Source organism: Calliphora vicina, chromosome X (genome assembly GCF_958450345.1).
Source record: "Calliphora vicina chromosome X, idCalVici1.1, whole genome shotgun sequence".
Lineage (NCBI taxonomy): Eukaryota > Metazoa > Arthropoda > Insecta > Diptera > Calliphoridae > Calliphora > Calliphora vicina.
The window spans coordinates 823,310-834,694 of NC_088785.1; positions in this window are offsets into that span (position 1 = coordinate 823,310).

Sequence of the window (11,385 nt, forward strand, 5' to 3'; positions counted from 1 at the left end):
AAAAGCTTTCTGGGCAGATCGCTTGTACAAATCTTTTGATGGGCGTGGTTTACTACATAGTAGTGACCACAAACAAGCACAACGTTGGATAAGGGAACCGACTAGACTTTTGTCTGGAAGGGACTTTATCAATTGTATAAAGTTGCGTATTAATGCGCTCCCTACACGTTCAAGATGTACCCGTGGGAGGACATCAGATCGAAGGTGCCGTGCAGGATGTGAAGCTCAGGAAACTTTGAATCATATAGTTCAGGGATGTTTTAGAACGAAAAGGGATAGGACGAATAGACATGATAGTGTAGTTAAATTTATGGGAAGGAGTCTGAGGGCTAAAGGACTTCAGGTTGTAGTAGAAGATCAATTGCAAACAACCTCTGGGATAAGGAAACCTGACATTGTGGTTTTAAAGGGGGAAAAGATCTATGTGCTAGACGCACAGGTCGTTACAGATGGTCGTGATTTGTCTAATATGCACAAGGAAAAGACGGACAAATACAACACACAGGGCGTTATTAGTGCACTGACAGAAAAATACGGACGCAACCAGGTGCAATTTTGCGCAATAACACTTAATTGGAGAGGAGTTTGGTCTAGGGATTCAGTGAATAGGTTAGTTGAGTGGGGGTTGTTAGGGAAGAGGGAAACCGCTTTAATTAGTACTAGAGTTATGATAGGAGGTATTATATCGCATAGAAGGTTCATGGGGTCTCGCAGCAATAGATCGGGTATCGGTTAGGTTAGCATACCGTTTCACCATTTTTTTTGACTCCTGTAGGCATCTCTTATGAGGTGTCTCCAGGAATTTGTTTTATTTTGACTAAGTTAAAGTAAATTACGTGCAGCCTGCGGGATCGGGCTTAATTTAGGACAGCTCTACCTAGTCCGGACTAGGTTAGTACGGACACCGCCTCTCGTTTCCGTCGAGGCAAGGTCACTCCTTGATCGGGGAGGAGTGGGTGTGAGTTTGGTGGGTTCGATCGTAAAAAAAAAAATATCCAAATGCCTCGTCATCTAATTAGTGACGCGCATGAATGGATTAACGAGATTCCTACTGTCCCTATCTACTCACTTGTGCGTTGTACGTTGAGCTGATTAGACGTGTTTTTATAAGCGGATTTTCGGTACGTAATTTCAAAGTGTAGTAGTGCGAATATTAAAAAGAGCGATAGTGAATTTTAAAGCTTGGACTCAATAGATTCGGGAGAAAGTGGTATTTTGTGAATCGGTTGGCGGATGCCTAAGATATAGGCAGATTAAAAATCGGTTGACGAAGAATCAAACGTGTGTATTATTATACATAGTGTGTGTGTGTGTAATAGAAAAGTTGAGACTCCGCTGCCAAAAGTTGAGACTCCGCTGACAAGGTGTCTCAAGGCCAAACTCCGGCTGCTGTTTTGGTGGTGCCATACGTGTGGGTGAGTGAGTTGGTGTTGTCACTAGGTTGGTGTGTGACTCCACTAAGTGGTTTGGTGACTCGGATAGGTTCGTGTCTTGGCTAAGTACTCCCGGTTTTGGGTTGGTCATTTCCGGTTTGTGTCTTGGCTTGTGTACAGGCCGTACCAATATCCGCAGCTGGTCTCCAAGGTGAAGAGTCTCTAGTCGATAGAATAATGTAGGTAAGGGAAGTCGGCAAATTAGATCCGTAACTTCTGGATAAGGATTGGCTCTGAAGATTGAGATAGTCGGGCTTGATTGGGAAGCAATAACATGGTTTATGTACTCGTTCTGGGTAAATAGAGATTCTCGGATCTTGTTCCCCGGATAGTAGTTACGTAGCCAATTGTGGAACTTTCTTGCTAAAATTTTTAGGGAATTATCGCAAGATATATTCCTTTTAAATTATAACGACTATCAATTAACAATCAATTCAGAACTGGCACGGACTTGGGGAATCCGACTGTCTAATTAAAACAAAGCATTGTGATGGCCCTAGCGGGTGTTGACACAATGTGATTTCTGCCCAGTGCTCTGAATGTCAAAGTGAAGAAATTCAAGTAAGCGCGGGTAAACGGCGGGAGTAACTATGACTCTCCAATAGAAATATTGGAACGCATTTTTAACCTGTTTATGTGGTGTGGTAAGGTACCAAGACGCTTCCGTGAGGCCAAGACTATTTTTCTCCCAAAGAAGCAAAAGCCCCTGCTTCCGGAGGATTATAGGCCAATCACTCTCACGTCGATTCTTCTTCGGTGGTTTCATTCCATCCTGGCAAAGAGAATATCTCGGTGTATCAAGTTTGAACGCAGTCAAAAAGGATTCATGCCTACTGATGGGTGTGCTGATAATACGACCTTGATAGATCATCTTCTCAGGGAGCATCATCAAAATTATGCTTCCTGCCATATTGCGGTCCTTGATGTCAGCAAAGCCTTTGATTCTGTGTCTCATAATACAATATATGGGACTCTTGAATCGTACGGCCAACCACAGGAGTTGGTCGACTATATTAGACATATATATTCCACATCGCGCATCAGATTCTCTGGCGATTCATGGGTTTCGGATCAACTGGTTTTACCCGGGAGAGGAGTAAAGCAGGGAGACCCCTTGTCTCTAGTACTGTTCAACTTAGTGATGGACAGACTGATCCGAAAACTCCCGCCAGAGCTAGGATGCAAGATTGGAAATTTTATGACTAATATTGCTGCTTTTGCTGACGACTTGGTCATCTGGGCATCAACCCCACTCGGTCTTCAGAAGTTGCTTGATATAGCCAGTGAGTTCCTTGGCTCTTGTGGACTTAAATTGAACAGCGCCAAATGTCTGTCGGTGTCCATTAAAGGACAACCTAAACAGAAACGTTCGGTGGTTGTACAAAAAGAGTTCTATGTTGAGGGACGGGCCATAAGAGCACTGAAGAGGACCGAAGAGTGGAAATACCTAGGTGTGACTTTCACCGCAGAAGGCAGAACTAAGGTGGATTTGAAGGCGCCCCTTAGAGAGAAGTTAGATCGGCTCACAAGAGCACCCCTAAAACCACAATAGAGGTTGTTTGCACTTAGATCGGTATTGATACCTCAACTTTATCATGTACTGACCCTCGGGAACGTTATGATAGGTTGCTTAAGGGGTATCGATAGGACAATTAGGGCCTACTTACGCAAATGGCTCAGCTTGCCAGATGATGTTCCAATCGCGTACTTCCATGCTTCTGTGGAGGATGGCGGTCTGGGCATTGTTTCGCTTAGGTGGCAAGCACCGCTGTTGAGACTTAAGCGTCTACAGGAATTACAATTACCACTCCCGAGTGGGATTGTTTCTGTGGATACTTTCGTTGCTTCAGAGGTCGCCAAAGTTGAAAGACGTTTAGATACAGGAGAAGTTAGGATCCTAAGCAAGGGGGATTTAAAAGCTTTCTGGGCAGATCGCTTGTACAAATCTTTTGATGGGCGTGGTTTACTACATAGTAGTGACCACAAACAAGCACAACGTTGGATAAGGGAACCGACTAGACTTTTGTCTGGAAGGGACTTTATCAATTGTATAAAGTTGCGTATTAATGCGCTCCCTACACGTTCAAGATGTACCCGTGGGAGGACATCAGATCGAAGGTGCCGTGCAGGATGTGAAGCTCAGGAAACTTTGAATCATATAGTTCAGGGATGTTTTAGAACGAAAAGGGATAGGACGAATAGACATGATAGTGTAGTTAAATTTATGGGAAGGAGTCTGAGGGCTAAAGGACTTCAGGTTGTAGTAGAAGATCAATTGCAAACAACCTCTGGGATAAGGAAACCTGACATTGTGGTTTTAAAGGGGGAAAAGATCTATGTGCTAGACGCACAGGTCGTTACAGATGGTCGTGATTTGTCTAATATGCACAAGGAAAAGACGGACAAATACAACACACAGGGCGTTATTAGTGCACTGACAGAAAAATACGGACGCAACCAGGTGCAATTTTGCGCAATAACACTTAATTGGAGAGGAGTTTGGTCTAGGGATTCAGTGAATAGGTTAGTTGAGTGGGGGTTGTTAGGGAAGAGGGAAACCGCTTTAATTAGTACTAGAGTTATGATAGGAGGTATTATATCGCATAGAAGGTTCATGGGGTCTCGCAGCAATAGATCGGGTATCGGTTAGGTTAGCATACCGTTTCACCATTTTTTTTGACTCCTGTAGGCATCTCTTATGAGGTGTCTCCAGGAATTTGTTTTATTTTGACTAAGTTAAAGTAAATTACGTGCAGCCTGCGGGATCGGGCTTAATTTAGGACAGCTCTACCTAGTCCGGACTAGGTTAGTACGGACACCGCCTCTCGTTTCCGTCGAGGCAAGGTCACTCCTTGATCGGGGAGGAGTGGGTGTGAGTTTGGTGGGTTCGATCGTAAAAAAAAAAATATCCAAATGCCTCGTCATCTAATTAGTGACGCGCATGAATGGATTAACGAGATTCCTACTGTCCCTATCTACTCACTTGTGCGTTGTACGTTGAGCTGATTAGACGTGTTTTTATAAGCGGATTTTCGGTACGTAATTTCAAAGTGTAGTAGTGCGAATATTAAAAAGAGCGATAGTGAATTTTAAAGCTTGGACTCAATAGATTCGGGAGAAAGTGGTATTTTGTGAATCGGTTGGCGGATGCCTAAGATATAGGCAGATTAACATAGTGTGTGTGTGTGTAATAGAAAAGTTGAGACTCCGCTGCCAAAAGTTGAGACTCCGCTGACAAGGTGTCTCAAGGCCAAACTCCGGCGGCTGTTTTGGTGGTGCCATACGTGTGGGTGAGTGAGTTGGTGTTGTCACTAGGTTGGTGTGTGACTCCACTAAGTGGTTTGTGACTCGTGTCTTGGCTAAGTACTCCCGGTTTTGGGTTGGCCATTTCCGGTTTGTGTATTGGCTAAGTGGTTCGTGACTAACTGGTTGGTGTCTTGGCTGTGTTGCCAATTTGTGTATCCGCTAATAAGGGTATTCCTGTGTGATTACATTCTTTGTAATATATAGTAGGGGTATTCCCGTAGTTTTGAAGAGGGAAATTTTTCAAAATTCTATTTTTGCTGGTTTTTCTTGTTTTTTACTGATATTTGGGTTGTTTTTTCGGGGTTTTTACTATGCCTCCTGCTAGTAAGCGGAAGGGTGAGAAGCCGAAGGGTGATGCGTCGGATAGTGCCACCGATGATACCCGTTCTGTGCCGCCGGCTGGTGTACCCAAGGTGCGCCACACCGACAGCGAGGCGGAGGAATCGGTGGAAAGTAAGTCGAAGCGCCCGAAACCTAGCTCGCCGAAGCCGAAAAGAGGTGCTGTTGCTGCTGTTGCCGCTGTAGCTACGGGTAATGTTGTGGACCCGATGAGTGTCACTGATGATCTAGTGAGTGAAGAGGAGGTTACTGGTGGCAGGAAACCTCGTTTGAGGAAGAGGGGCGCATCGATGAGGGAGAAGGCCAGAGTCAGTGTTGAGGAGATGAAAGCGGTGACGGATGGGGTGACTACCATGGTACTCGCTGATGGCGTCGATCAGCAGCTTGCGCGCGGTGTGCTGCAACAGTGCTCTAAATATGAGGTCCTGTTGATGAGGTTGGTGGCTGAAAATGAACGCCTTAAGGGGAGATTGGAAGCTGCAGTTCCTGCTTTTTCATCTGCCCCAGCTGCTGGGCCTGTTTTTGCAGTTCCCAGAGTCCCAGCTGAACGACCTGTGAGAGCTGATATGCGCGCAGCCATAACTGCTGTTACCCCAAAGCCCGTGGAGACGTGGTCGGTGGTGGTTAAGGGGAAGAAGGGTGTCTCGTCTAAGGAGGTAGTGGAGAAGGTCCAGAAGGAGGTTGGCCCCATTTTAGGTGTGCGTGTGCATGATTTGCGACCTATGCGCGATGGCGGAGCGGTCATCCGGACCCCGTCGGTAGCTGAGAGGGAGAAGGTGGCGAAGAATGCCAAGTTCGGTGAGGTTGGGTTGGAGGTGTCGGTGAGAGACAAGCTTGGACCGAGATGAACACCTTTGATGGACCAAGAGGATGTAGTGACATTGACGTGACGTTAGCCAATGTGGGGGCAATGACAGAGTACCGTTTTAGCTGGAAGATTAGGGATGGCTTTGGTGTGAGTGATCATAGTCTCATTGAGATTGTGGTCTCCCACCAACGGGCAACGGACGGGACGTACCTACCACGCAAGTGGAAACTACGCGACGTCAATTGGGATAACTATGCTGACGCATTTCGGTGGGCAGCTTTAGATGTTCCAATTGACGACTTTAGGGCACTTACTATTGACAATCAAGTCAGCCTGATAGATCGGTGGATGTGTACCACTAATGATACTCTCCTTGGTCGTTGTCGCAAGACTCGTCAGGGAGGGGTCAGGTGGTGGACTCGTGAGCTGGATCTGATGCGGAGGAACGTTCGTCGTCTCAGGAAGCGATTTCAGAGGGGAAGGCGTTCTAATGCAGATGATCTGGTGCAGCGAAAAGCTGACTATCTGGCTGCCTTGAGAGTCTACAAGGACAGAATCGTGAGTGTGAAGGAGGACGAGTGGCGTACTTTCGTACAGGACAATCGGGATAACCCCTGGGGTAAGGTTTACCGTATCCTTAGGGGTAGACGGCAACAGGCGGACTTGTCGGGTCTTCGTGTTGGTAACACAACGTTACTGACATGGAGGCAGTGCACGGACGCCTTGCTTGAGACTTTCTTTCCGGGGGCGGAGTTGGCTGATCATCTTCCTTATGGGGAGATGGTTAGTCCTCCGCCACTGGAGAGAATGGAAGTTGATGATAGCATATACCGCGTCAAAAGTAGGAAATCTCCGGGTATTGATGGTATGACTGGAGAGATGTGTAAAAGCATCTGGAAGGCCATACCGGAATATCTGGAGTCAGTCTTTGGGAAGTGTATTAGTGAGGGCTATTTCCCTGAGGCTTGGAAGCAGGCTAAAGTTGTGGTGCTCATGAAGTCGCCTGATAAAGTGAGGAGTGATCCACGCTCTTATCGGGGTATCAGCCTCCTTCCGGTACTTGGAAAAGTGCTGGAAAGGATGATGGTATACAGACTGAAAGAGTCCTACAATGAGGTGGCTTCTGAGTTTCAGTTCGGATTTAAGGAGGGGAAATCTGTTGAGTACGCGTGGCACCATGTCAAGTCTAGCGTTGTAAACTCTGCAAGCAAATATGTCCTTGGCATATTTGTTGATTTGAAGGGTGCGTTTGATTATCTCTCTTGGAGAGAGGTTCTCGATAGACTGCGTTTAGTTGGCTGTCGGGAGCTCTCCCTATGGAGAAGTTACTTCAGCGGTAGGAAAGCTTTTGTGGTAGGCGCCAACGATACTGTTTGCAGGGAAGTTGCCAGGGGCTGTCCTCAGGGGTCTATCTGTGGTCCATTTATTTGGAACCTAATGATGGATCCCTTGTTGAGGTCTCTGGCGGCGTCTTGCCGACTCTGTGCTTACGCGGATGACTTGCTCATCTTAATCGAAGGTCAGTCTCGTGCTGAGCTGGAGAGAAGAGGTGAGCAGGCCATGCGTGAGGTCAATGAGTGGGGGAACAGTGTCGGTGTTGAAGTGTTGCGATGGGTGAGAGAATGAACTACTTGGCTCATCTCTCTGTGGTTCGAGAAAAGCTGACTGTCGTTGCAAGTTGTATCAGACGCATCAAGTGACTGGGGTCTTGGCAGGCGTGCTGTGCGTACCATATATGGTGGACTTTTCGTTGCTTGTGCAACGTTTGGCTCATCCGTATGGTACGAAACGGTTATGTCTGTTATGGGCCGCAAAAAGTCATTGACTTATCAGAGAGTTGCAATGCTGGCTTGCATGCCAGTTTGCCATACGGTCTCGACGGATGCTCTTCAGGTCCTGCTGGGTGCTGCTCCCCTTGACTTGGAAGTAATACGGCGTGGTATTGCTTTTAAGGTCAAGAAGGGGCTGCCACTTCTTAGTCATGACTGGATTTCTGCTTCTGACGTGGTAGGGTTGGACTCAAGACGGACGAAACTCCTGCTGGACGATCATCTTGTTTCAAGATGGCGTTCACGCTGGACGAACAGTAACAACGGGCGGGTCACTCACGAGTTTATACGGGACGCTACCTTTGTTAGGGAACGCCCGAACTTTGGCTTTGGCTTGAGTTTGGGTTTTATACTGACTGGACATGGCTCCTTGAATGCATTTTTGCATAAAAGGGGTCTGTCAGATTCGCCGGACTGTAGTTGTGGACAAGGGACGGAGGACTGGTTACATGTACTTACGGGGTGTTCACTTTATAGTGATATTAGGAGTCTGGATGATATGGGGATCTATCATTCTGAGGGGGGATGGGATTGTAGTAGGGCTTTAGAGGACAGTCGGACGTTTAGAAGGTTAGGTGAATACGCAAGGGGCGTATTTAATCGTAGGAGGACTGTACGTTAGTGGAGGTGACCTCTGATGTGATCATTCGTGGTGGTGCTCAACTGCCAATGTGCCTTCGCACAGGTATTGTACATCGCCTGGCCCGGTTTGCAGATATGGGTATGTTTGTTGGTGGGGGCTGATACGCGTTATCTGTCCCTCCCAGCAGTGCACCGTCTTCGCACCTCTCCCTGCTGTTTTGCTGTTTGCTGCTACCTGTTTTTGACTCGCGCGTTGTAATGTGAAGGTGGTCGGTGGTGGTCAAGGGGAAGAAGAGCGTCTCGTCTAAGGAGATAGTAGAGAAGGTCCAGAAGGAGGTTGGAACTACGTTGGGTGTTCGCGTCCACACTTTGCGGCCTATGCGCGATGGCGGAGTGGTCATTCGGACCCCGTCGGTAGCTGAGAGGGAGAAGGTGGCGAAGAATGCCAAGTTCGGTGAGGTTGGGTTGGAGGTGTCGGTGAGAGACAAGCTTGGACCGAAGATCGTCGTACAGCGAGTTCATCCGGAGATTACCCCGGATGAATTTATGACGGAGCTGTACGAGATGAATCTCAAGCAGAAGATGTCCGAGGAGGTCTTTAAGCGGAGCGTTCGTCTGGTGACTGGTCCTTGGAAGGCGAGTGGCGGTCCAGTAAATGTCGTCCTTGAGGGCAACGCTGGTACTTTGCAGCATATGCTCGACGTTGGTAGGTGCTACATAAAGTGGTTTTCGTTTACGGTACGACAGCACGACGCAGTCCCCAGCTGATTTAGATGCTTGGGTTTCGACCACATGGTACGGGACTGCAGGATGAAGACTGATGTCTGTCGCTTATGTGAAAATAAAAAAGTTGAGACTCCGCTGGCAAAAGTCTCCCAAGTCGAAGCGTGCTGCTACTGCTGTTTCAGCTGTATATGTTGCTCTTTCTGCTGCTGATGAAGAGATGGTGATGGGGTCTGCTGAAGACAACACCACCAACAAGTCGAGGAGGAAGAAGAGGGCTACCACTGCCTCTTCTGATTATGTGTTGGAGCTTAAGGAGGTCACCAGGGACCTTACGCAGCTCATGCTGGAGCCAGGTGTTTGGATTGGATGCTGTCGGGACAACCCAGATGCCGCAGCCAATGTTGCCTGTCCCCCGGCATTCTGCCCGGGCACCCGTAGCTGTGGCTGCTAATTCTGCGGCTGTTCTTCCGGCGGTACCGAAGCCAGTGGAGACCTGGTCGGTTGTTGTTCGTGGTAAGGGCGGTGCAACCTCTAAGGAGGTTATGAGGAAGGTCGAGCAGGAGGTCGGCCCCACGTTGGGTGTTCGGGTTCACGAGTTGCGGCCTATGCGAGATGGCGGAGCGGTCATTCGGACCCCGTCCGTAGCGGAAAGGGAGAAGGTAGCGAAGAATACTAAGTTCGGTGAGGTAGGGTTGGAGGTGTCGATGAGAGACAAGCTCGGGCCGAGGATCGTCGTGCAGCGAGTTCATCCGGAGATTACCCCGGATGAATTTATGACGGAGCTGTACGAGATGAATCTGAAGCAGGTGATGTCCGAGGATGTCTTTAAACGTAGCGTTCGTCTGGTGACTGGCCTTGGAAGCCTAATGGCAGCCCGGTAAACGTCGTACTTGAGGGCAATGCTGATACTTTGCAGCAGTTGCTTGATATCGGAAGGTGCTACGTGAAATGGTTTTCATTTACGGTACGACGACACGACGCAGTCCCCAGCTGCTTTAGATGTCTGGGTTTCGACCACATGGTACGGGACTGCAGGATGAAGACTGATGTCTGTCGCTTATGTGGCACGGCCGGCCACTTAGCCTCACGCTGCCAGAATGAGATTAGATGCAGAAACTGTGCCTTTAATGGGCTCCCGGCTGGGCATCTAATGATGTCTGCAGCCTGCCCAGTTTACAGCGCCATTGTCGCCAAGGCGAACGCACGCCATTAATATGGAGGGTACGGATATAAAAATTTTGCAGCTTAACTGCCAGCGGGCATATTCGGTGATTTGCGAACTAGGTCAAGCGATGTACAACCTGAATGCGACTTTTGCACTCGTGCAGGAGCCGTATGTCGCGGATGGTCACATCAGGGGTTTGCCGGGGGGTATGCGAGCGTTTACGGACTTGGGGGCCAACGCCGCTATTATAATTAAGGACAGTTACATTAACTGTACGGTTATGAGTAGGAGTGATTGGGGAGTCTGCGTTAGCGTAGAGGGCGGTTTTGGTAGAATGCTACTGACAAGCATCTACTGTAGGTTTGGGGGGCCTCTTGAACCCTATTTAGGGTACATGGATTCGGTACTACTACTGGATAGTAGTTCACCTATAATCCTTGGTTTAGACGCAAATGCATGCTCTCGCATGTGGTTCTCTAAGATGGGCGGGAATACTTCTGCTCATCAGAACTACTTGCGAGGTGTCATGCTTAGTGACATTTAGCGGCTCATTGTCCTCAATGAGCCTAGTGAGATGTACACTTTTGATGGTCCAAGAGGATGTAGTGACATTGACGTGACGTTAGCCAATGTGGGGGCAATGACAGAATACCGTTTTAGCTGGAAGATTAGGGATGACTTTGGTGTGAGTGATCATAGTCTCATTGAGATTGTGGTCTCCCACCAACGGGCAACGGACGGGACGTACCTACCACGCAAGTGGAAACTACGCGACGTCAATTGGGATAACTATGCTGACGCATTTCGGTGGGCAGCGTTGGATGTTCCAATTGACGACTTTAGGGCACTTACTATTGACAGTCAAGTCAGCCTGATAGATCGGTGGATGTGTACCACTAATGATACTCTCCTTGGTCGTTGTCGCAAGACTCGTCAGGGAGGGGTCAGGTGGTGGACTCGCGAGCTGGATCTGATGCGGAGGAGCGTTCGTCGTCTCAGGAAGCGATTCCAGAGGGGAAGGCGCTCTAATGCAGAAGATCTGGTGCAGCGAAAAGCTGACTATCTGGCTGCCTTGAGAGTCTACAAGGACAGAATCGTGAGTGTGAAGGAGGACGAGTGGCGTACTTTCGTACAGGACAACAGGGATGACCCCTGGGGTAAGGTTTACCGTATCCTTAGGGGTAGATGGCAACAGGC